General features: G+C 38.2%; 1 protein-coding gene across 3 annotated transcripts in view; it reads left to right on the top strand.

The window, feature by feature from the left end:
* LOC105498465 (cache domain containing 1) overlaps positions 1 to 22,059 on the top strand; it is a 226,780-nt gene that overhangs the window by 81,017 nt on the left and 123,704 nt on the right. The gene's annotated exons all lie outside the window — the stretch shown is intronic.

Raw genomic sequence — 22,059 nt, 5'->3', positions numbered from 1 at the left:
GAACTATTTAATTCCTTTTTGTTTTAAAAATTCCTAAACAACTCACATCTAAAAACATTGAAAATATTTTTTCTGATGTAGAAAATAAGTGCCCAGGCTTTGGAATCAGACAGACCCCACGTCAAATTCTGGTTTTCCTCCTTACTTTGTGGCCCCAGTAAGCAATTTAGTCTTTTTGAGCTGCAGTTTCTCAATCTTAAATAAGAGGAACATAATATTGCCTTATGGGGTTGTGATAATTAAATGATGACAAATTGACGAAGAATGAAGTAAAATTGTAATTCTGGCATAGAAGCAACTCATTGGATGTTGGCTTCTTTTGTTCCATTCTTTTTCTTTCCTTTTTTTTTTTTTTTTTTGTTTCTGCCTTTGCTTCTCCCCTCCCATCTTCTTTCAGTTCTCTGTGGAGTCAAGAAGTTTTGAGGTCAAATTCTATTTACTTTATTTATAGCTGGCTTCAGATGGACTGCCTCCTAAAACATAGTGTTGGTGAACCTGATCGTAAATAATTGATCTGTGCTTGAAAAGAAGGGTGGTAAATAGGAGTTGGTTTTAATTTCAGCGAATCCACCAACTTCATTACAGTATGTGACCATCAACACCATCAACTAGTAATTTGAAGCTAGTTTTGAAATTCAAGTGAAAAACAGAACCCAGCTAAAAACCAGAGTGTAGCAGAGTGCTTCCACAAAATAGAAAGATAACTACAGTAAACTGCATACGATTTTAAACTCTCTGAGATTCCGCCATTATTATGTTCATGGAGAACAGCTTGACTTAATCTGAACTTAAAAAGTACTATATAAGAAGAAAAGATTTGCAAGTGTCCTTATAGTGAAGTTGTTTGTAGGATGCTTATTTACTTACAATAAATTACTGTGGTTTAATCTTGAAGTGCAGCATTTCCTGTTTATAGACATTGACTTTTTAAAGATTGGGTTTCTGCAGGTTAAATACAGAGGATATAAATAGTCGTGTATATGTATATTCTTTTTCTTAGTTTTAGATATTTTTAAAAGCTGATGGCCTGAGTATTTATTTATTGTAGTAAATATGATGTAGTTTGCTGTGCTAAGACTTACCTTCATAATTCCTGTCTTATTTTTATTTCAGCAAACTAGAAAGTTCTTTGTGGTTGTGAAATTTAAGAGATTTTTTTATGGGCAAAGATTTCTGAACGAAGCATGTTCAAGGAAACTTTCTGGGAGACCAGGGGCCATTTGATAACATTTTAAAGAAACTGATCCAGGGATATCAGTTTTGCCACTTTCCTTCAAGTAACAGATACAAGTTCTTAGGCTGTTTTCAAATGTGAAAGTTTTTTTTCCCCCCTTGTACTGATGTCATTTTTTATTTATCTAGCTAGAAACAAGTTTAGAAGCCTTTAATAATAATTTTAGAAATTATAGCTGCTGATTGAGCACTTATGGAACATCAGTGCTAGGCAACTTCCATATATATCACATTGATTTTTACCAAATAACCTTGAAGGAAAGATATCTTATTACAGATGAGGAAATTGGGGCTCCAAGAGGTAAACTAAGTTATTTGTAGTTGATAGATATTAAGCAGGACAGCTAACTTTTGAAATAAATATGACAGAAAGTTTTGTTATTTGTATTTTTATTTTTTTTTTATTTTTTATTTTTTTTTGAGACAGGGTCTTGCTCTGTCGCTCATGCTGGAGTGCAGTGGTATGATCATAGCTCACTGCATCCTTAATCTTCCAGGCGATCAATCGATCTTCCCATCTCAGCCTCTCAAGTAACTCGGACTACAGGCACATGCCCACATGCCTGGCTGATTTTTCGTTGTTGTTGTTTTTAGTAAAGATGAGGTCTTGCCATGTTGCCCAGACTGGTCTCAAACTCCTCAGCTCAAGCAATCCTCCTGCCATGGCCTTCCAAAGTGCTGGGATTACAGGCATGGGCCACTGTGCCCAGCCTATTATCTGTAGTTTTAATTTAACGTAGTTTGTTTTTAAAATACTTGTTTTCATCAGATACAGGAGTCTCTGCTAAACTCTGTCTTTATCCAAATAATTCAAGTGCAAGGGAATTACCATACAGTCTCTTCTGTGTGTCCTCTGACTGATTGTCAAAAAGTTCTTTCTTATATTGAACCAGAAGGGTACTGACTTTTAAATTCCTGCGGTCTCTCCAGTCCATCCTCTGAAAGAACCCTTAACAAATAGATCTGTGTCTGTTGTTTATCCCAAAAATGAGGACAGTTGTGTCACTGTTATTATCGCTTAGCCTAAATTTTAGTATAAACAGGTCTTAAATAATTTCTTCTTCTGTGACATGATTTCTAGATCCTTTCAGTACTATGGTCATTATTACAACAACATAACAATAAAAGCTCATATTTACACATTTATTGAAAAATTTGCTATCACTTCATTATGATGGTTCTCCCATGGGTTGAATTGAACATGGGATTTCTCATTCTACAATGAGAACACAGACACCTCAGTACCTTCTTGACTTTAATAACTGTTTAGACACTCTGGATTCTGTGGTCCTGGACAGTACCCAGAATGAAATCTTTAGGGACGTGTTTACCTCATATGTTTCCTATTCTGTAAAATATCCACCATCACAGTCACTAACACTTCTATCTCCTTTGAACTTCAGAACAACTCCATGAGGTAGGTGGCAGTATTATTATTAGCAATGTTCAGAAAAGCCATGGATCCCAGCTAGTAGGTAATTAAGCTGGCTTTAAAAACAATTGTGAAATTTATCAAATATATGGAGACATGTGTAAAACATACATATAAAGAAATATATTAAAATTAACATCTTAACTTACTACCCAGCTGAAGAAATGATGCATTACCAAACTTAGAAGGCCATTGTATGACCTTCCAAAGAGAGTACCTTCCTCCCTCCCTCTCAGAGGTAGCCTTATCCTAATTTTTTGTTAGCAATTCCCTTGCATTTTTTTGTTTTGATTTGTTTTATATGTATTTATCCCCAAATTAATTTTGAGTTGGCTATTTTTTGTTCTTTATATAAATTTTAAGCATATGTTTATATTCACATATCTTACTAGTTTCACTCAGCTTCATATTTGTTAGAAGCACCCATGTTGACATCTGTAATTAAGGGTCATTTATTTCCATTTCTATGGTATTCCATTATATGCAATTTATGTATCCATTTTATAGCTGACGTTGTTTGGGCTGTTTCTAATTTTGTTGTTGTTTTGTTTTTTAAGAGACAGGTTCTTGCTCTGTTGCCCAGGCTGGAGTGCAGTGGCATGATCAGTGCTCATTGCAGCCTCAAACTCCTGAGCTCAAGCAATCCTCCTGCCTCAGCTTCCCAAGTAGTTGGGACTACACATACACCACTAAATCTGGCTAATTTTTTAAATTTTGTTCTAATGTTTTGATTTTTGTTCATACCTCCGTACATAGTACAGAAGGAATAATCCCTTTAATTGCAGGAATTTTATTATCCCTGGCCTCCTTCCAACTTAATGATGGCAGAACTGTGTGTTGTATATGTGTCTCCACACACAAATGCCCTAAATAGTGGGGCAAGGGGGCACTATTCAGCTCAGGTGGATAATCACTTCTCTAGAGTAGAAGTGCTGGATGTCAGTGTTCAACAGACTGCTTCCACAGTGGCTGTCATGGGTCACTTGCTTATCTGCATCTCCTTTAATATCTGATATTATCTGATTTTTAATCCTTTGCCAAATGTGGGCTGTCTGAAAGGGTATCAGGTGAGTTGCATTTGCCTCGCTCTGATTACAAATGAGATTGAAACACCTTTTTGCATGCTTATAGTAAATTTTTGTGTTTTTGTTCTGTCAAATATCTATTAGTGCTCCTTGTCCAGTTTTTTAGTTGTTTATTTTAGAAGTTTAAAAATGCTGTATATGTTCTAGATCAGTGCTGTCCAAAGAGAACTTTCTGAGATGATGATGTTCCATATTAGGGGAAGTAGAGTAGCTACCAGCCACGTATGACTACTGAGTACCTGAAATGTGTCTAGAGCTACTGATAATTAAATTTTAGATAAAATAGCTACATGTGGCTGGTAGTTACCATATTAGATTGCTGTGCAGATTTATGATTCACAAATAAGTCGTTTCAGTTTTTGCCTTGTCTTTTCATCTCATTTTATCGTTTTTATGTTCTGTTTGGTTTTGTTTGGTTTTGAGATAGGGTTTCGCTCTGTCATCCCAGTTTGAGTGCTTGGTGCAATCACGGCTCACTGCAGCCTCTACCTTTGGGGCTCAAGCATTCCTCCCACTTCAGCCTCCCAAATAGCTGGGACCACAGGCAGGCACCATCATGCCCAGCTAATTTTTGTATTTTTTGTGGAGACAGGGTTTCTCCATGTTGCCCAGGCTGGTCTTGAACTCCTGAGCTTAAGTAATCCACCATCCTTGGTCTCCCCAAAGTACTATGATTACAGGCATGGGCCTCTGCACCTGGCCTCATTTTATCTTTTAAAGAATTAACGTTTTAATTTTAACTCAGTTTTTTAAAAAATCGGTCTTTAGACATAAAGATATTCTATACTGCCTTCTAAAACTTCTGCCTCTCTCACCTAAGTCTTTTTTTTTTTTTTTTTTTTTTGAGATGGAGTCTTGCTCTATCACCCAGGCTGCAGTGCAGTGGCATGATCTCAGCTCACTGCAGCCTCCGCCTCCTGGATTCAAGGGATTCTTCTGCCCTTAGCCTCCCGAGTAGCCAGGACTACAGGAGCCCACCACCAAGCCCGGCTAATTTTTGTAGTTTTAGGAGAAATGGGGTTTCGCCATGTTGACTCAGCTAGTCTCAAACTCCTGACTTCAGGTGATCTGTCCGCCTCGGTCTCCCAAAGTCCTGGGATTACAGGCGTGATTCACCCCACCTGGCCTCATTTAAGTATTTTATCCACCTGGAATTGATTTTGGTATTGGATGCGAAGTAGGTATCAATTTCCTTTTCTTTAGTAGGTATCCAATTTCCTTTTCTTCCCCCATATGTGTTTTCAAATACTCTATCTCTGTCGAACAATCTGCACTTTCTTCATTTGTTTTCAGTGTGCTTTCTGTCAGTTGAGTTTTTGGATATGTATGAATTTGATTTGGTTCCATTAGTCTATCTATCTATCCTTGTGCCAGTACCACATTATCTTAGTGACTAGTTTTATAATGAGTTTTGAAATCTGGTTGGGTACCACCCCATTTAGATTCCTTGGTTTCCCATCTTGGCCAAACCCTGAGGTTTATCTCCTATATCTGGTGCTCTGTGCTGTCATCAAAGTAGAAGCTCAAGGTCTCCAGATTATGCCCACATCCTCAGGAAGAAAGCAGGGTGTGACATGGGCTTACCTCCTAGATTTCCTGCTTTCACCTTGTTTGAGGACTCAGTCTTCCTAACAGCGATTCACCAGTTTCTCCACTTCTTAATAGTTATAATAATAATTGTAACCACTTATAGGATTTGTTTGATAAACTAAATATAGGTTACTTATTCAAAGCAGATTATTGACCTGTGTGCTTTTAGCTCACAACCTTTAGGTGAAAGAGAACTATTTCTTTATGCTTGGTTTTGTATATTGTGTACTATCTAGAATTCTGGCTTGCATTTTCTATCCATTGTTTCTCCTTTGGGTTAGTGAAAATTAGATCCCCATGGGTTCTTGCCCTCCCTCTTTACTAATCAAATCTTGTTGAGAGTTGGATCTTTCTTGTGCATACTATCTAACTTGGCAGGAAATCTAACATGTTGTTAATATCTTCTGGTTAGGGGGGCAAAGGAATTAACACTAATAAAAAACATTTTGGGATATTTTTACTCTTGGGTATAGATTTTTCCTTGCTTTTACTCATTGTTTCTTTTAAACTAACCTTCAGAGATTGTGGGTCTAAATTGTCTAACAATGTATTTTAAATCCTTAATTAGTTCACTATATGTAGTTTTGCTGCCAAAGAAACTATGGCAACAGCCTTGGAAAAATTAAAATTCCACGCACATGTTCTTGTGTGGAACACCTCTCATAGACTTCATTTTTGAATACTTTAAGAAATTGGCCGGACGCGGTGGCTCATGCCTGTAATCCCAGCACTTTGGGAGGCCGAAGTGGGCGGATCACAAGGTCAGGAAATTCGAGACCATCCTGACTAACACGGTGAAACCCTGTCTCTACTAAGAGTACAAAAAATTAGCTGGGCGTGGTGGCGGGCACCTGTAGTCCCAGCTACTCGAGAGGCTGAGGCAGGAGAATGGCGTGAACCCGGGAGGCGGAGCTTGCAGTGAGCCGAGATCGCGCCACTGCACTCCAGCCTGGGCGACAGAGGGAGACTCCGTTTCAAAAAAAGAAAAGAAATTGTGTGTTTGCGTAAGGTATTATACACAGTTGAATCTGAATCAAGAAAAATAAAAAAGAAAAGAAATTGTGTGTTTGCGTAAGGTATTATACACAGTTGAATCTGAATCAAGAAAAATAAATTTTTGAGCAAGTGCCTCAGAAGGTAGCCAAATATGGTCCGTAAAACACAAAGAAGAAGCAAAAGGAGAAGGAGATTCTTGGGGTGCTTGATTGGATCATTAAATGGATCAGAGCCACCTTGGACTTGTCTCAAGAATTCACTCTAACTTTTTCTCAAATGCTCTAGTAATTATTTATATTAATAATTTACTCAGTGAAATGGCAAACATTTTCATAGTGTTTCAGAAACTATTGAATTGATGGCAGTGATGGTTTTAGAGGATTTCAGAATTCCTTTGAAATGGGTCAGAGAGAACTGAGAGAACTCCTTATACGGGAGACGCACCTGACATCTGGTCAAGGGCATTCCTTTAGCAGTTCTCCCTGCTCTTCTGTGGTTTTTGATCTCCTTTGGATCATATCCATCACCATGTAAACACATTTCACCTATATTAAACAAAAGACCCTTTTCTTGACCTGACTTTCCTCTCTAACTGCTGTCTAATTTCTTTGTTTCCCTTTGAGTCACAGCCCATCAAAAGAGGTGTCCACACTCATTAGATCCAGTTCTGCCATTTTCTTTTTCTTTTTCTTTTTTTTTAATTTAAACAGCCTCTCCCTGTCACCCAGCCTGGAGCGCAATGTGGCGATCTTGGCTCACTGCCACCTCCGCCTCCCAGATTCAAGCAATTCTCCTGCCTCAGCCTCCCGAGTAGCTGGGTTTACAGGCACGTGCCTGCACGCCCAGCTAATTTTTGTATTTTCAGTAGAGACAGGGTTTCACCATGTTGGCCAGGCTTTGTCGAGCTCCTGACCTCGTGATCCACCCGCCTCGGCCTCCCAAAGTGCTGGGATTACAGGTGTGAGTCTCCGCACCTGGCCCTCTGCCATTTTCTCTTAAGCCTACTTTAGTACTACCTGTCCCACAAAACTGCTCTCTTTAAGATCACCAAACACCGCTACTTTGCTAATTCCTCATTTACATAACTAACATTAGTGTTGAACGGTTGATCCTTTTCATCTCCCTTGATAAATCTTCTTAACTTGGGTCTTTGGAATAGCACACTTGCCTCCTTGCCTTTCCAGGCACATTCCTTTGCACAAGGTGCTGTTCAGACAAAGATCCCCATATGGGCCTTAACCTCCTTCAAGTCTGTTCTCCCATGTCACCTTCTCAGTGAGATGAGCACCATTTTCAAAACTGCAGCCCACCCTGCTTCCATGCTCCTGATTTTCCTTTTCCTTGTTCCATATTCCCTTTTTTCCCATGTCGCTTATCACTTTTTGGATTTAGGTACTGACTTGATAAAACTAGTTTGGCTATGAAAATTCTGACAGACAAGCTAGGCAATAACCATCCTGGACATTGGAACAGGCAAAGATTTCAAGACAAAGACACCAAGAGCAATTTCAACAAAAGCAAAAATTGACAAATGGGATCTAATTGAAGGTAAGAGCCTCTGCACAGCAAAAGAACTTATCAACAGAGTAAATAGGCAACCTACAGAATGGGAGAAAATTTTTGCAAACTATACGTCTGACAAAGGTGTAACATCCAGCATCTATAAGGAACTTAAACAAATTGACAAGAGAAAAACAACCCCATTAAAAAGTGGGCAAAGGACATGAACAGACTCTTCTCAAAAGAAGACATACATGTGCCCAACAAGCATATGAAGAAAAACTCAATATTACTGATCATTAGAGAAATGCAAATCAAAACCACAATGAGATACCATCTCACACCAGTCAGAAGGGCTATTATCAAAAAAGTCAAAAATTAACAGATGCTGGCAGGTTGCAAAGAAAAAGGAACACCCATCCACTGTTGGTGGTAGTGTAAATCAGTTCAACCATTGTGGAAAGCAGTATGGCGATTCCACAAAGAGCTAAAAGTGGAACTATCATTCGATCCAGCAATCCCATTATTGAGTATATACCCAGAGGAATATAAGCATTCTACCATAAAGACACAAGTGTGCGAATGTTCATTGCCACACTGTTCACGATAGCAAAGACTTGGAATCTACCTAAATGCCCACCAATGATAAACTGGATAAAGACATTGTGGTATATATACACCATGGAATATTATGCAACCATAAAACAAGATCATGTCTTTTGCAGGAACATGGATGGAGCTGAAGGCTATTACCCTTAGCAGACTAACACAGGAACAGCAAACCAAATAGCGCATGTTCTCACTTATAAGCAAGTGGGAGCTAAATGATGAGAACTCATGAACACAAAGAAGGAAACAACAGACACTGGGGTTTACTTGACAGGGGAGGGTAGGAGGAGGGAGAGGAGCAGAAAGAATAACTACTGGGTACTGAGCTTAATACCTGGGTGATATAATAATATGTACAACAAACCCCCATGACATGTGTTTCTCTATGAACAAACCTTCACATGTACACCCAAATCTAAAATTAAAAAAAAAAAAGCTTAGAAGTATTCCGTCCTCCTTAACTTTCTGAAGGAAAGGTGTCATTTCTTCCTGCTGTGTTTGATAGAATTCAACAGAGCACCATCTGGACCTGATATTTTCTTTGCGGGCAGGTTTTTGAGCATCCAGTTTCTTTAATAGATATAGATAGGGTTTCTTATTTTGTTTTTGTTTCCTTATTTTTTTTAGATATTCTGTTTCATATTGTGTCAACTTTGGTAAGTTGATTTTTTAAAAAAGAAATTTGCTATTATCATCTAAGCTGTCAAATTAGTTGGCATAAAAGTGTTTGTAATATTCTGTGTCTTTTTAATATCTATCAGCCAGAAGAGTAATAGAGCCAGGTCAATAAAACCAAATGCTGGATAGTTCTTTGAAAAGATCAATAAAATGGTCAACTTCTAGCTAGACAGACAAAATCAGAGATAGAATGAATGGTAAAATATTAGTGATGACTCATTTTTTTTTAAATGAATTTGGTTTCCTTAATTTTCTCTTGTTTTCTATTTCACAAATTTATGTTCTTCAGTATTTCCTTCCTTGTACTTTAGGTTTTGTTCTTTTTCTAGTGTTCTAGGTTGGAACATTAGATCACTGATTTTTATACTCTTCTTTTTTTCAAATAGATGCATTTAAAGCTATAAACGTCTCTCTTAGTACACTTTATATACCTCAAAGTTTGACATGATATATTTTTATCATCTTTCAGTTTTAAATATTTTCCGATATCTCTTGTGATTTTTAAATTTTGACCCATGGATTTTTAAGTATTTTGTTCAATTTTCAAAACATTGGGGTCTTTAGATATCTTATTGTTATTGATTTCTAATGTAATTCCATTATGGTTAGAGAACATACTCTGTTTGATTTCAATACTTTTTAATTAATTGAGACCTGGGTTGTATGACTCTACATATGATCAGTCTTGGTGGATATACCAAGTGAACTTGTAAAGAACATGTGTTCTGCAGTTTTTAGGTGTTCTTTATGTATTAAGGTGATTGATAATGTTGTTCAAATCATTTATTTTGAGCTGATTTTTATTTTGTTTGATTTTTATTTTCTATCATTTGTTGAAAGGGATGTTAAAATCTTCAACTGTAATGGTGAAATAGTATTTTTTCCGTTTAATTCTGTTCATTTTTTCCTGATATGTTTTTATATACACATTTAAGATTATGTCTTCCTGATGAGTTGTGAATTAAAACATTATGAAATGTTATTCTCTGGTAATATTATTCTCTCCTTAAAGTCTATTTTACTCAATATTGATATAGCAACTGCATCCTTTATATACTTACTGTTTATAAGGTGTGTCTTTTCAGAAGCATTTACTTTCAATTATAAATAACATATAGTCGAGACTTGTTTTTTTTTTAATCTATTCTGAAAATTTCTGATTTTTTCATTAGGAATATTTAGGGGAAATGCTTAATAAGTTAATATTTATTTTTTTCTTTTGTTGGCTCCTCCTTCGCAACCCACTTTTGAATTTTATCTATTAATATTCTATCAACTTCACACAAAATCTAAAACACTTGCAACTTATAGGTTCATTTCCCTAACACTATCCTTTATGCTAGTTATCATATGTATTATATCTGCATATATTACAAACTGCACAAGAAAATGTTATAGTTTTTGCTCTAAATTGCCATATTTAATGAAAATAAAAGAAAAAATATTGTATATTCTCACATAATTACTATTTCTTATGCTCTTTGTTTCTTTGTAAAGATAACAACTGATATTGAATCTGAAGTTCCTTTAATATTTCTTGTAGTGAAGATACCCTAGTGAAAAATTCTCTTAGTTTTTTATTGTTTCGTGTACACAGAAAATGTTTCTTGGCTACATGCGGTGGCTCACACCCATAATCCCAGCACTTTGACAAGCTGAGGTGGGAGGATCGCTTGAACCCAGGAGTTCAAGACCAGCCCAGGTGACATAGGGAGACACCCATGTCTACAATCTTTTTTTTTTTTTTTAATTAGCTAGAGATGGTGGCACATGCCTGTAGTCCCAGCTACTCAGGAGGCTGAGGTGGGAGGATTGGTTGAGCCAAGGAGGTTGAGGCTACAGTGAGCTGTGATGATACTCCTGCACTCCAGTCTGAGGAACAGAGCAAGACACTATCTCAAAAAAAAAAAAAAAAAAAAAAAGTTTCTATTTTACCTTTTTTCTTAAAAGATGTTTTGCTTTTGATAGAATTCTGAATTGACAGTTTGTTTTTTGAACACTTTAAAAATGTTCCACTGTCTGCTGGACTCCGTAATTTCTGGTGATAAATCAGTGAAAGTTTTTGTTACCCTATATGCAATGTTATTTGTTTATTCATTTAATTATTCTAGCTGCTCTTGAGGTTTTTCTCTGTTTCCTGGTTTTCAGCAATTTGACTATGATTATGCCTCCCTAGACGTAACGGTTTAAATATTTATTCTGCTTGGTGTTTGTTGAGCTTTTTGAATCTGTAAATTTGTGTCTTTCATCAAATTTGGGGACTTTGGTACCATTATTTTTTCAAATATATTTTCTATCTCATTATTTGCTCTCCTTCTATGTCTCTAATTACAGGTATGCTAGATCTTTTGATATTTTACTACAAATCCCTGAGACAATGCCTTTTTCTTTTCTTTTTAAATTTTTTTTCTCTTGAATAAAGATAAAGATGGTTTATTCTTCTTATGCTGCAGAATTTCCTTTTTTTTTTTTTTTTTTTTTTTTTTTTTTTTTTTTTTTGAGATCAAGTCTTGCTCTGTCACCAGGCTGGAGTGCAGTGGCGTGATCTCAGCTCACTGCAACCTCCACCTCCCAGATTCAAGCAATTCCCCTGCCTCGGCCTCCCAAGTAGCTGGGATTACAGGCACGTGCCACCAGGCCCGGCTAATTTTTTTTTGTATTTTAGTAGAGATGGGGTTTCACCATGTTGACCAAGATGGTCGCGATCTCCTGACATTGTGATCTGCCTGCCTCGGCCTCCCAAAGTGCTGGGATTACAGGAGTGAGCCACTGTGCCCGGCCCCATTTGTTTCTTTGTAGTAATTCTATTTCTGTACTGAAATTTCTCATTTTATTCAAGTATATTATCTTTGCATTCTTGAGCATAGTTATAATAGCTGCTTTAAAAATTTGTCTGCTCATTATAACATCTAAAAATGGTTTGAGGTTTATCTTTGTTGACTGTCTTTTTTCTTGAGAATTGGTCACACTTCTTTTTTCTTCACATGTCAAAAATTTTTGGTTGTATCCTGGTATTGTGGAAAAATCTGGATTCTGTTATATTCTTGTGAGGAGTGTTTGTTTGTTTTAGCAGGCAATTAACTTGACTGGCATCAAACTGCTAATCTAGTTTTTAGACAACTGCTCAAATCTCAGCTCAGTTTATCTTTAGATAGAGTTTGCCTTGCACACATGCAGTTCAAGGATTTAATAATTTTTCTGCCCACCCTCCCCCCACCCTGGTACTCTGGTATTTAAAATATATTCTGACAGACAGTTTTTTGGAGTATTTTTCTGAGTTATTTGATAATGAGAATTTTACAGGAAGGGTTTAAAATTTGATGTTTTATTTCTCCAAATATCTGCTGGGACATTGTAAAGGAGAAGCAGTTTGGTTTTATAAGAAAATGACACTTAGCATGTATTAATACTCCAAATAATTATTTTGCTCAAGTATACACTCAAGGCTCTAGACACGAAGAATTTGGAGAAGGTCAAAGCAATGAACTAGAATTTACCTGAAAGCAAGATATACAGATGTAGACCTTGCACAAAATTCTGTCCTTTTATTCATAAGAGAATAAAGATGCCCGGTAGCAGAACAACTTACATGTGGCCTACAAACACAGAAGAGCTCTTTCTTTAAAGAAATTTTGAATTGAGGGTGAACCTTAAAGAGACAGCACTTCATGTGCCCCGATGTGGATCATCAGTCCTAACTAAGGTGATGTTTTAGAATTTTAGAACTGGTATCCTCAGATACCAGGGAGAGAAGGCCAAAGGGGTTAGGAAACTTTTCTCTAGCCTTTTTTGGACAGCCCCAGTAAGGGTAGCATGGGATATAGAATTAAAGAGCCTCATCTTTTGAGATGGAAAACTCAAGGTCCAAGCAAGACTCTGTCATTTACTGTTTGATTTTTAACAGGTATTTAGCCTTTCAGTGTCTATATCAGTTTTATCTATAAAATGTAGATTATGTGGTTGCCTGCTCTGTAGTAGGCATTCAGTATTTTTTGTTCTGCTTCCAGATTACAGAAGGGTGATATAATGTCAATATAAGGATACCAAAAGAGTTCATGAAATGTCACCCCAAAATATTACTTTGAACTGAGGGCCCTTGAGGAACAGCAGGTGCAAGCAGAGGCTTTCTCTGAGCACCCCTTGCATACAGAGCGTTTTCTCTGAGCTCCTCTTATCTGTCTAAAGACAGATCCTCCGAAAGGAACTCAATTGTCATGAATACCCTCCCTGAGAATTTTATCAACCAGGGAAGATTAACTTGGATCACAGGAGGGGAGACTAGAGGTTGACCCTATGCCCAGATCACCTCTTCTGAGGGCTGCTCAGAAACAACTTTTATTACCGACTTTTTATCTGTATAACAAGACAACCTTTATTCCCCATGCATTTCTTCCCCTCACCCTCCCATAACTTGTGTTGCCACCCTCTTCCCCAGAAGCCCCAAGCCCTGATGCCTTTCTGTAACTTGGGATGCTGTATCAGCATCAATCATCTGACCCTTCTTTGAGGCTCCTATTTTGTGAGACTCCTGTGCATACTTATGTAATTAAATATTTACATAAGTCTTTCTCCTGTCTTATGTCAGTTTAATTTGTAACCCAGCCAAGGAACCTAGAAGGGTAGAGGGATGCCATTTTCTCTCCCCTGCGGTGTGCTGCAGAGAAGATTGCTATTCTTAATTTGTTATTTAATCCTCTTGGGTAAGGCCTAGAAGGAAACATCTGTAAATCTGTAAACTTTAAAAGGGGAATTTTCAAGAGAGAATGTTCACAGAAACGCCCTGGAAGGAGCTAGTAGAAGCCTTTAATAGAAGAAAAACTAATTGAGAAGTGAGACACTGGACATTATATTAGCTTTGCATTTGTATTACTTTTGTATTTCTACTCCCAAACACTTTCCACTATAGGAAAGTTTGAGTGCGTTCTTGAATTGTGTACTGAGCCACAGGAAGAAAAGGGACAATGGTTAGACAAGGAAGAGCAGGTGCAGAAGATTTGAGCACTAGGCAGGCATTTAATACATATTTGTTGAATAATGATTGGAGATACTCTGGCACCTCAATATTCATATTTCCAAGATCTGGATTTGTTTGGGGTTGCCTTGCCAAGTGTAATCTAGTATGGTAGTAGCCTGAGGGCTCTCATTTTGTTTACAATTTTACCTACCGAAGTATTTTAAAGGCTCAGACTTGTCCAGGCTGCAGGAATCTGGAAGGTGGGGTGGATGAATTCTGTTCTTTCTTTGTCCCCAACTTTTCTCTCATCTGTACCCAGGGAATTTGTTCAGGTTGGGTCCTGGTTTAGTTCACCCTCTTACCCAGATCCACACTTGGCTCTGTGTTGATTGTGCTTGTTAAATGTTTATTGAATGAGTGAATGGAAGGCACAAATCTGTAGGAAGGCAAAAGAAAGGTTGAGAGATATTGATGCCGCCCAGACGGGGAATTTACGATGAATCAAGCAAGGACCAGAGTAAACAGGGGGCTGTTCTGTCCAGCTAGAGCCCTGGCAAGTTTACCTGATTTAGTGTTTATGTTTCCTTGATTGGAAATCAATATGTCTGTCTTAGCTCTCACTGTTGTTGCTCTGACTCTACAGAAAATAAGCTAATTTTTATCATCTTAGAAACCCTCTTCCTGAGCCTCTTATCAAATCATTGTATTCCTTGTGAATAAAAGAGGCTGGTGGTCTGTCATTTCTAAAAGAGCCTTAGAGGAGACGTGATTGTTCTAATATTTATGTTTCTTTATCGATTTTCTTTGTGCTTCTACACATATTTTCTCATTTTATCCTCTTAATGACATCAGAAGAGCAGGTATTATTATCCTATTTTCCATGGGAGTAAACTATTTCAGAGAGGTAATAAGTATAAATGGTTCAATGCCTCAGAAATGAATGTGGCAGCGACAGGATGTTTAATCCAAGTTTAGTGTTTTCTTTGTTTATATTGTACTGGCCGTGATAATAATCAGCATTATTTATTGAACATATGATTGATTAAGCACTATGATTAAATGTTTTCTCACATAACCACATGGCTGGTTCCCTTACATCCTTTTATTCTTGGCTGAACTGATACCTCTCAGGGAGGGCTTCCTTGACCACTCATTTATAAATTTTATTAATTGCATCTCTCTTTACTTCTTACCCCCTTCTCTGTTTTATCTCCTTACAGTTTATCATATAGGACATAGGTATGTATTTATGTTTTCATTATGTATCTTTCCCTAATAGAATAGAAGCTCCATGAGGGCATGGATTTTTGTCTGTTTCATTTCTTGATGTGCCCCCAGCACTATTAAAACTATGTCCATGTAGTAGCAGGTGCTCAGCAAAAATTTGCTGCATGAATTAATAATCCTCAAAAACAACTCTTCCAGATTTACTGACAAGAAAAATAATGCACAAAGAAATTCCCTTTCCAGGGTCACCCAAGCAGGGGGTTAGAGAACTGATTTGAAATTCAAGTGTATGTAGATTCAGTACTCCACTATATGTTTTTAATTTTTTTCCCCCAAGGTATGGGGGAGGTACTGCCTGTCTTACCACAGAATGGAAGGGGCTAGGCTCTGTCCTCACTCCTTCCCCTAGCAATTCATCTTATTTGTTTTGTATATTGAAGGCTAGTATGAGGCTTTTTTTTTTTGGTCTTTCCTTTTCCCCCAGCAATTCATCTTATTTGTTTGGAATGAGGCTTTTTTTTTTTTTTTAATGGTCTATGGCTTTTTTTTTTTTTTAAAGGAAAGATTTACAAACAATTATACTACAGCAAAAATTATGCAAAGCTGAATTTGAATTTCTTTTTAAAACATGCAAGGCCGGCGCGGTGGCTCACGCCTGTAATCCCAGCCCTTTGAGAGGCCGAGGTGGACGGATCACAAGGTCAGGAGATCGAGACCATCCTGGCTAACATGGTGAAACCCCGTCTCTACTAAAAAAATACAAAACAAAAAATTGGCTGGGTGTGGTGGCGAGCGCCTGTAGTCACAGCTACTTGGGAGGCTAAGGCAGGAGAATGGTGTGAACCCAGGAGGTGGAGCTTGCAGTGAGCCCAGATCATGCCACTGCACTCCAGCCTGGGTGACAGAGTGAGACTCTGTCTCAAAAAAAGCAAAAAACAAACATACAACAATATTGTAATTGGGATGCTCTTTAAAGTTTGGAAGAGGCAAGAAAAAAAATATTATTAGAGCTAAAAGATAATATGTTCACATGTATATATTAGAGCTTTTAGCTCTAACAATATTTAGAATTAAATATTATTACGGGTATGTATGTTTTTTGCAGAGAGTAAATGGTATGTGTTGCCTCCTCTAAAAGCCAAAATTAGGTTTCTTGTGGAAGTTAAACTCCTGAGTATAGGAACCATGACAGAATAATTCACACTGTAGTGCTTTGTAGATATTGGGGAATGAGTGGATAAACTAGATTATGATCTCTTTGAAGGAGAGATTCTGAGCATACCTCTAGTAAGTGGTAGGCAGGTGATGAAGTCAGCACACATTTGTTGAGTACTTATTCTATACTTGGCATTGTAGGAAGAGAAACAAAGAGCTTATCCCAAGGACATTGTTAAATTGCAGGAGCATTTGTTCATGCATTTGATATTTCTTGCTAATCTCTTGAGGGTGATGCCCTGATGGACTGTGGATCTCATCTAGTGTGGCATTACCTTCATTTCTGTTCAAATTATGTATGTGTCCCTAGAATCCTAATGAATGCCAAACGGGTGCAAGAATTAGTACACATGTAAATCATGTTGCATTTTGGAAAAGATTTTATTTATTCAGCATGATAGTTTGTATTCATTTAACAAACATTGCTTCACATAAGTTATCTCATTAAATTTGTGCCACAGCCCTCTGTTACAAATACAGTTCTTCTCCTCATTTTGAGGAAACTGAGACTCAGAGACATTAAGTAATTTCCTAGAATCATGGTTGAATTAGGTGATAGGATTGGGATTTTTAGCCAAAGTGGTCTAACTCTAAAACCCATGTTCTTAACCATGTTCTAAAAACATACGCTGTGTTGTTTTTCATACTTTTTCTGCTGCAGATTTATCTGTATGTTTTCAATTTTTAAAATGAAGGTGGTTTATTTTCTCTTGAGAGTCTTACATCAGCTGATATAAGATAAATAATATGTCTAAATAATGTAAGTACTGTAATGAAAACTTAGCTGCTAAATGAGGAAAAGATCGAGTTTAAATGCTCAGTTGTCAGGGGTAAAACAATGGTGGAGGGTGCCTTCTGTGCTGTTAGTGATGAGCTTTTAGCTCTCATAAATCACAAGGATATAACTGGAGCCTTAGGAGGAAGCGCATTATATTACTAATGGATCATCCTGCAGGAACATAAACAAGACATAAAAATAAGTGAAGTCCTTGATGACTCTTTTGTCTTTCTTCCCAATTCATCATTATCCCATTATTAACATAACCTTAAGACAGTTGGTTATAATTTGTATCCTCATGGAATTTCTGTTGGGTTATTGGGGTTTTGTTTCATTTTGTTTTAAAGTAAGTACCTCCTGAATAAGGACTTTTAGCTAATTGAGTGAGTGGAAAACTGCAGCTGTTGGACCAGTTTGTGGGATGAAAGCGTAACATCGTGAGCTTCCTTTCTGTCACACACAAGAAGCTGATAACAACTTGGCATTCTTAGTGTAGCACTGTGGTTGGTAAGCTTCTGTTAGTACAGTTTCCCTGGAGGATATAGCAACCCTTAGATACCTCTCAGAACTCCCGGATCTTTCTTCCTATATGAAGCCTGGACAATAGTCAGGATGCCTGGAGTACTGTTCAGCTAGGAAAGAGTGAGGTGGACACAGAGAGAGGAGGCCACCTGACAGCTCCCCATCTCCCCCCGTCATTTGGGATTTGGAGCCATCTTGTTTCTATTTTAAGGAAAACATACATATAACCTCTGTTCTGTATTCATATATATATATATATTTGCAAGTTAAAATATATGTGATTGCATGCATGAAAGCTTATATTTCTGTACTAAATATAGACCCACTGACTTCAGGGGTCTGTATAGTACATTAGTCAGTATAAGTGGTGCCTGGTGTTGAGGTAAGCTGAGATAATCCTGCTTACATATACTCATGCACGCACCCCATGTATGCACATGTTTTATGTAATGTATTAACCATGTACCCACAAAAGCAGTATATATCTATTGTTTACAGTTATTAGTTACTCCAGGCACATATTTACTCTTATTATGTACAGTATTTTTTTTTTTTTTTTTGAGATAGAGTTTCACTCTTCTTGCCCAAGCTGGAGTGCAATGGTATGATTTCATCTCACCACAACCTCTGCATCCCGGATTCAAATGATTTTCCTGCCTCAGCTTCCCGAGTAGCTGAGATTACAGGCATGTGCCACCACACCCGGCTAATTTTTTATTTTTAGTAGAGATAGGATCTCTCCATGTTGGTCATGCTGGTCTCGAACTCCCAACCTCAGCTGATCTGCCCACCTCAGCCTCCCAAAGTGCTGGAATTACAGGTGTGAGCCACCGTGCCCAGCCTTATGCACAGTATTTTTATATTTGTAAAAATAGAAATACAAATATAAAAGTACATTTATAAAAACACACAAATATACAGATGTAAAAATATATACCTATACCATATATAGAAAATACAATATTTAAACCTCTCGCCATCACTGCCAGCACCACACACATTTAAGTCTTGGAAATTCTGGTTACAGGTTTTTTTTAGTGGTAGTGTTGTTTGGGCAAAACCACAGTAGTCCATTTCCCTCATTCCCTTGATTCTCATAGTTTGTGTTCCCACTCTAAGGAAACAAATGAAGGGGCTGGTACTGCTTCTTTAGGGAGAGTGGGTGTTGCAGGCAGGCCCAGCTGGAGAGGAGCAGGGAGTGCCTTGCGGCAGGGCAAGAAGCGGCATGTAAGCTCCCACTCTGATGTGCCTCTCTCTGTGTTCCAGCTGAAGGTAACACACTGGGTGTTATGTAAGCAGCCATTAGTTTAGTTTTATAAAAGTCAGCTTTTCACATAGCTCTGCAATCCATGTGTGTGCAGATGCCTTCTTTCAGTGAAGCAGATCCTTGAAAAAAAACACGGATCTGGGCTTTTTACTCAAATAGTCAAACTTCATTTAACTAGAAGGGAATAGATTGAGTCCAAGTCCTCATTTTAAGGGCCAGGAAGCATGTATCATGAGAAATGAACATTCCACTAAAAATGGAAACAAGTAAGCCCATTTTACATGCATTTCCAGTACCTCAAGGTTGAATAGTATTTGGAAACGCTGGTAAGGGAGCAGCCAAGACTTCTCCAGCCCTCTCCCTACCCCAGCCCTACCTGACTCCATCCTCCACCTAAAACTGCTGCTCCCACTGAAAAATAAAATAACCTCAAATTATCTGTACTCGCAGAATGAGTAAACAGAAACTCATCCGAGAACGTATTATAAAACCTGGCGAGCAACTCAAGAACAGGGACCACCCGTCCCTAACATATCCCATGGTGCAATAGGAAATATTTTGATAATGATGTGAAGGAATTAATTGCTGCTCATATCAGAAACCCCTGAAATGGGTAAATGCTTTGAAAATCTGGACCCATGAAATAATGTGGTGTGGTAAAACTGGAAACCTGTCAAGGGTTATAGTTTTATTTTAATATTAAAAGACTCTGGGCAGGTAGGGATCGTGTTGAAATAGCTGTCCATGGGCATTCATGCTGGGGTGTTACTTAAGCAGCTGTTAGTTTAGTCCTTTTACATGCTGCAGAGTCATCAGGAAGTGTCACTGTCACATCCGCTGACACGCATGTCAGGCCTATCATGGCACCGGCCTCTAAAGGAAGGTTTTAGCTGTGAATCCTGCAACCAAACAGCCAGTAGAAAGCAGGCATTCCCCAGTTCTTCTGTTTGCAGTTCACCTTGTCATTGGATAGGGGATGAGAAGACCTTCCTAAATCCAACTGTGACTTAGAGAGTGATATTAGATGCAGCTTGGCAAGGGAACACACAGAATAGTTCAGAGAAGGATATAATAAAATTGTTGTGGTTCAGGCAAATATCCTCATTCCTCTGGTTGGAAACCCATATGGGAAACATTTCTTTTTGTTGTTGTTTCTAGCAAGTCTTAATAGCAGGCAGCGTAGTTTCCAGCAGCACCCAACATTTGCACCTCATCTAAGTTGTGGGAGGGGCTGTTATTGTTGGCTTGAAAAATTTTTTCCTAATGATATTAAAAGAAAAACTTGGCCGGGCGCGGTGGCTCACGCCTGTAATCCCAGCACTTTGGGAGGCCGAGGCGGGCGGATCACAAGGTCTGGAAATCGAGACCACGGTGAAACCCTGTCTCTACTAAAAATACAAAAAAAAATTAGCCGGGCGCGGTTGCGGGCGCCTGCGGTCCCAACTACTCGGGAGGCTGAGGCAGGAGAATGGCGGGAACCCGGGAGGTGGAGCTTGCAGTGAGCCAAAATCGCGCCACTGCCCTCCAGCCAGGGGGACAGAGCGAGACTCCGTTTCAAAAAAAAAAAAACTTGTACCTCTGGATTAGCACTTACAGCTATATGCCTGCATTGTAAAGACCCCAAAATCTCAGAAGTTGCTTTGCCACTGCTAAAGCATCTTGAAACGGAAGCCTACAAAGACCTTTTCTCTATTGAGTGATATTATCTCATTACAACTGGCTTCATTGTTCAAAGGTAGGACCAAGAGAGAAAGTGCTCCTGTCTCCTAATGCCACATCATACTCAAGACTCAGGTAATATGGATACTCAAGGCCAGTCTTTAACAGTTGAAGAAATCAAACATTCGTAAGATGCTTCCTTTTGTGCTATTTTTCTTTCCTTAGTTTTAAAGGGAATTTACTCTGTACAAATTTATTACTCTAAATATAGAACTCCACTGCAAATGAGGCTCTGTCTTACAATCATCTTTTTAAATGAGACACTAGGAGGGAGAGACCTTGCAATTATTGTAATTGAGCTCATAGTATCAATGAAATCTTAAAATGGCACAATGCTATATTTCATTCGAAAGGCAAGCTAAGTTAATATTATTTTTAAAGGGGGAATAGAAACATCTAGGTGTTTAAAAGTTTTAGAGAAGGTCATTGTGTCTCAAGATTGTCATCCCAGGACTTGGATTCAGTAAGTACTTGGCCAGTATGAGGGTAAGGAAGTGCTTAGTGGTAACAGATACTTGTTTCCTTGCCAGTGTCATCTTTCCACTCCATTGCTGAGCTAATTGACGCTTGCTGGCAAGTGTTTGATCAATATTCTCTCAAAGGGGCCCTTGAAGAACCCTAAAATGCTGTGGTCGGTTATCCTCTAACAGGAGGCTCCGTCAGGTTTCGTCCTTCATTTATGCAGCACACATTTTTCTGAGTTTCTACATCTTGTGCCAGGCTCTGGCGCAGGTCACAAGGTTGGTTTGTGACAAGGTATTATTTGCATTGGGTCTGGAGAAGAGAGTCTGGGCTCTGTGAAATTTCACGTTCCCAGAGCCTTTCCGACCTCTCCATCCCCATTCTCTAGCGGCCTCCCTTTTATTTGAAATGCATCTATGTTACACTTAGTGTTTATAAGTTATGCACAGATATTTGTTCTCCAAGAGTTTTACGTAGGAAGTGACTGGGTTTGCTTTTCTTTTCTACAGTTGAGTGTGTCTTTCACAGGCCACCAGAGAATTCCCAAGGTCACGAACCCATAGTATTTTTCCCTTTTCCCTCGTGATTAATATTCTACACAAAAAGTTGTGATGTAAAATGTTAGAGATTATTCTGTGGCTCCTGCTTTCTCCTCTTCCCAATTCTCAGCTTCTCAATTTTTTTCTAAGGTGAAGAATAGGTTGAACTTCTTTTTCGTTATGAAGGAATAGATGATAAACTTTCAAGGCCTGGGCTTATTTCAGATGTAAAAGAATCTGGGGTCAGGGGCTC

This window comes from Macaca nemestrina, chromosome 1, assembly GCF_043159975.1.
Source record: "Macaca nemestrina isolate mMacNem1 chromosome 1, mMacNem.hap1, whole genome shotgun sequence".
Lineage (NCBI taxonomy): Eukaryota > Metazoa > Chordata > Mammalia > Primates > Cercopithecidae > Macaca > Macaca nemestrina.
The sequence above is the reverse complement of the archived record's forward strand: the minus strand, read 5'-3'. Positions and strand labels throughout refer to the sequence as shown.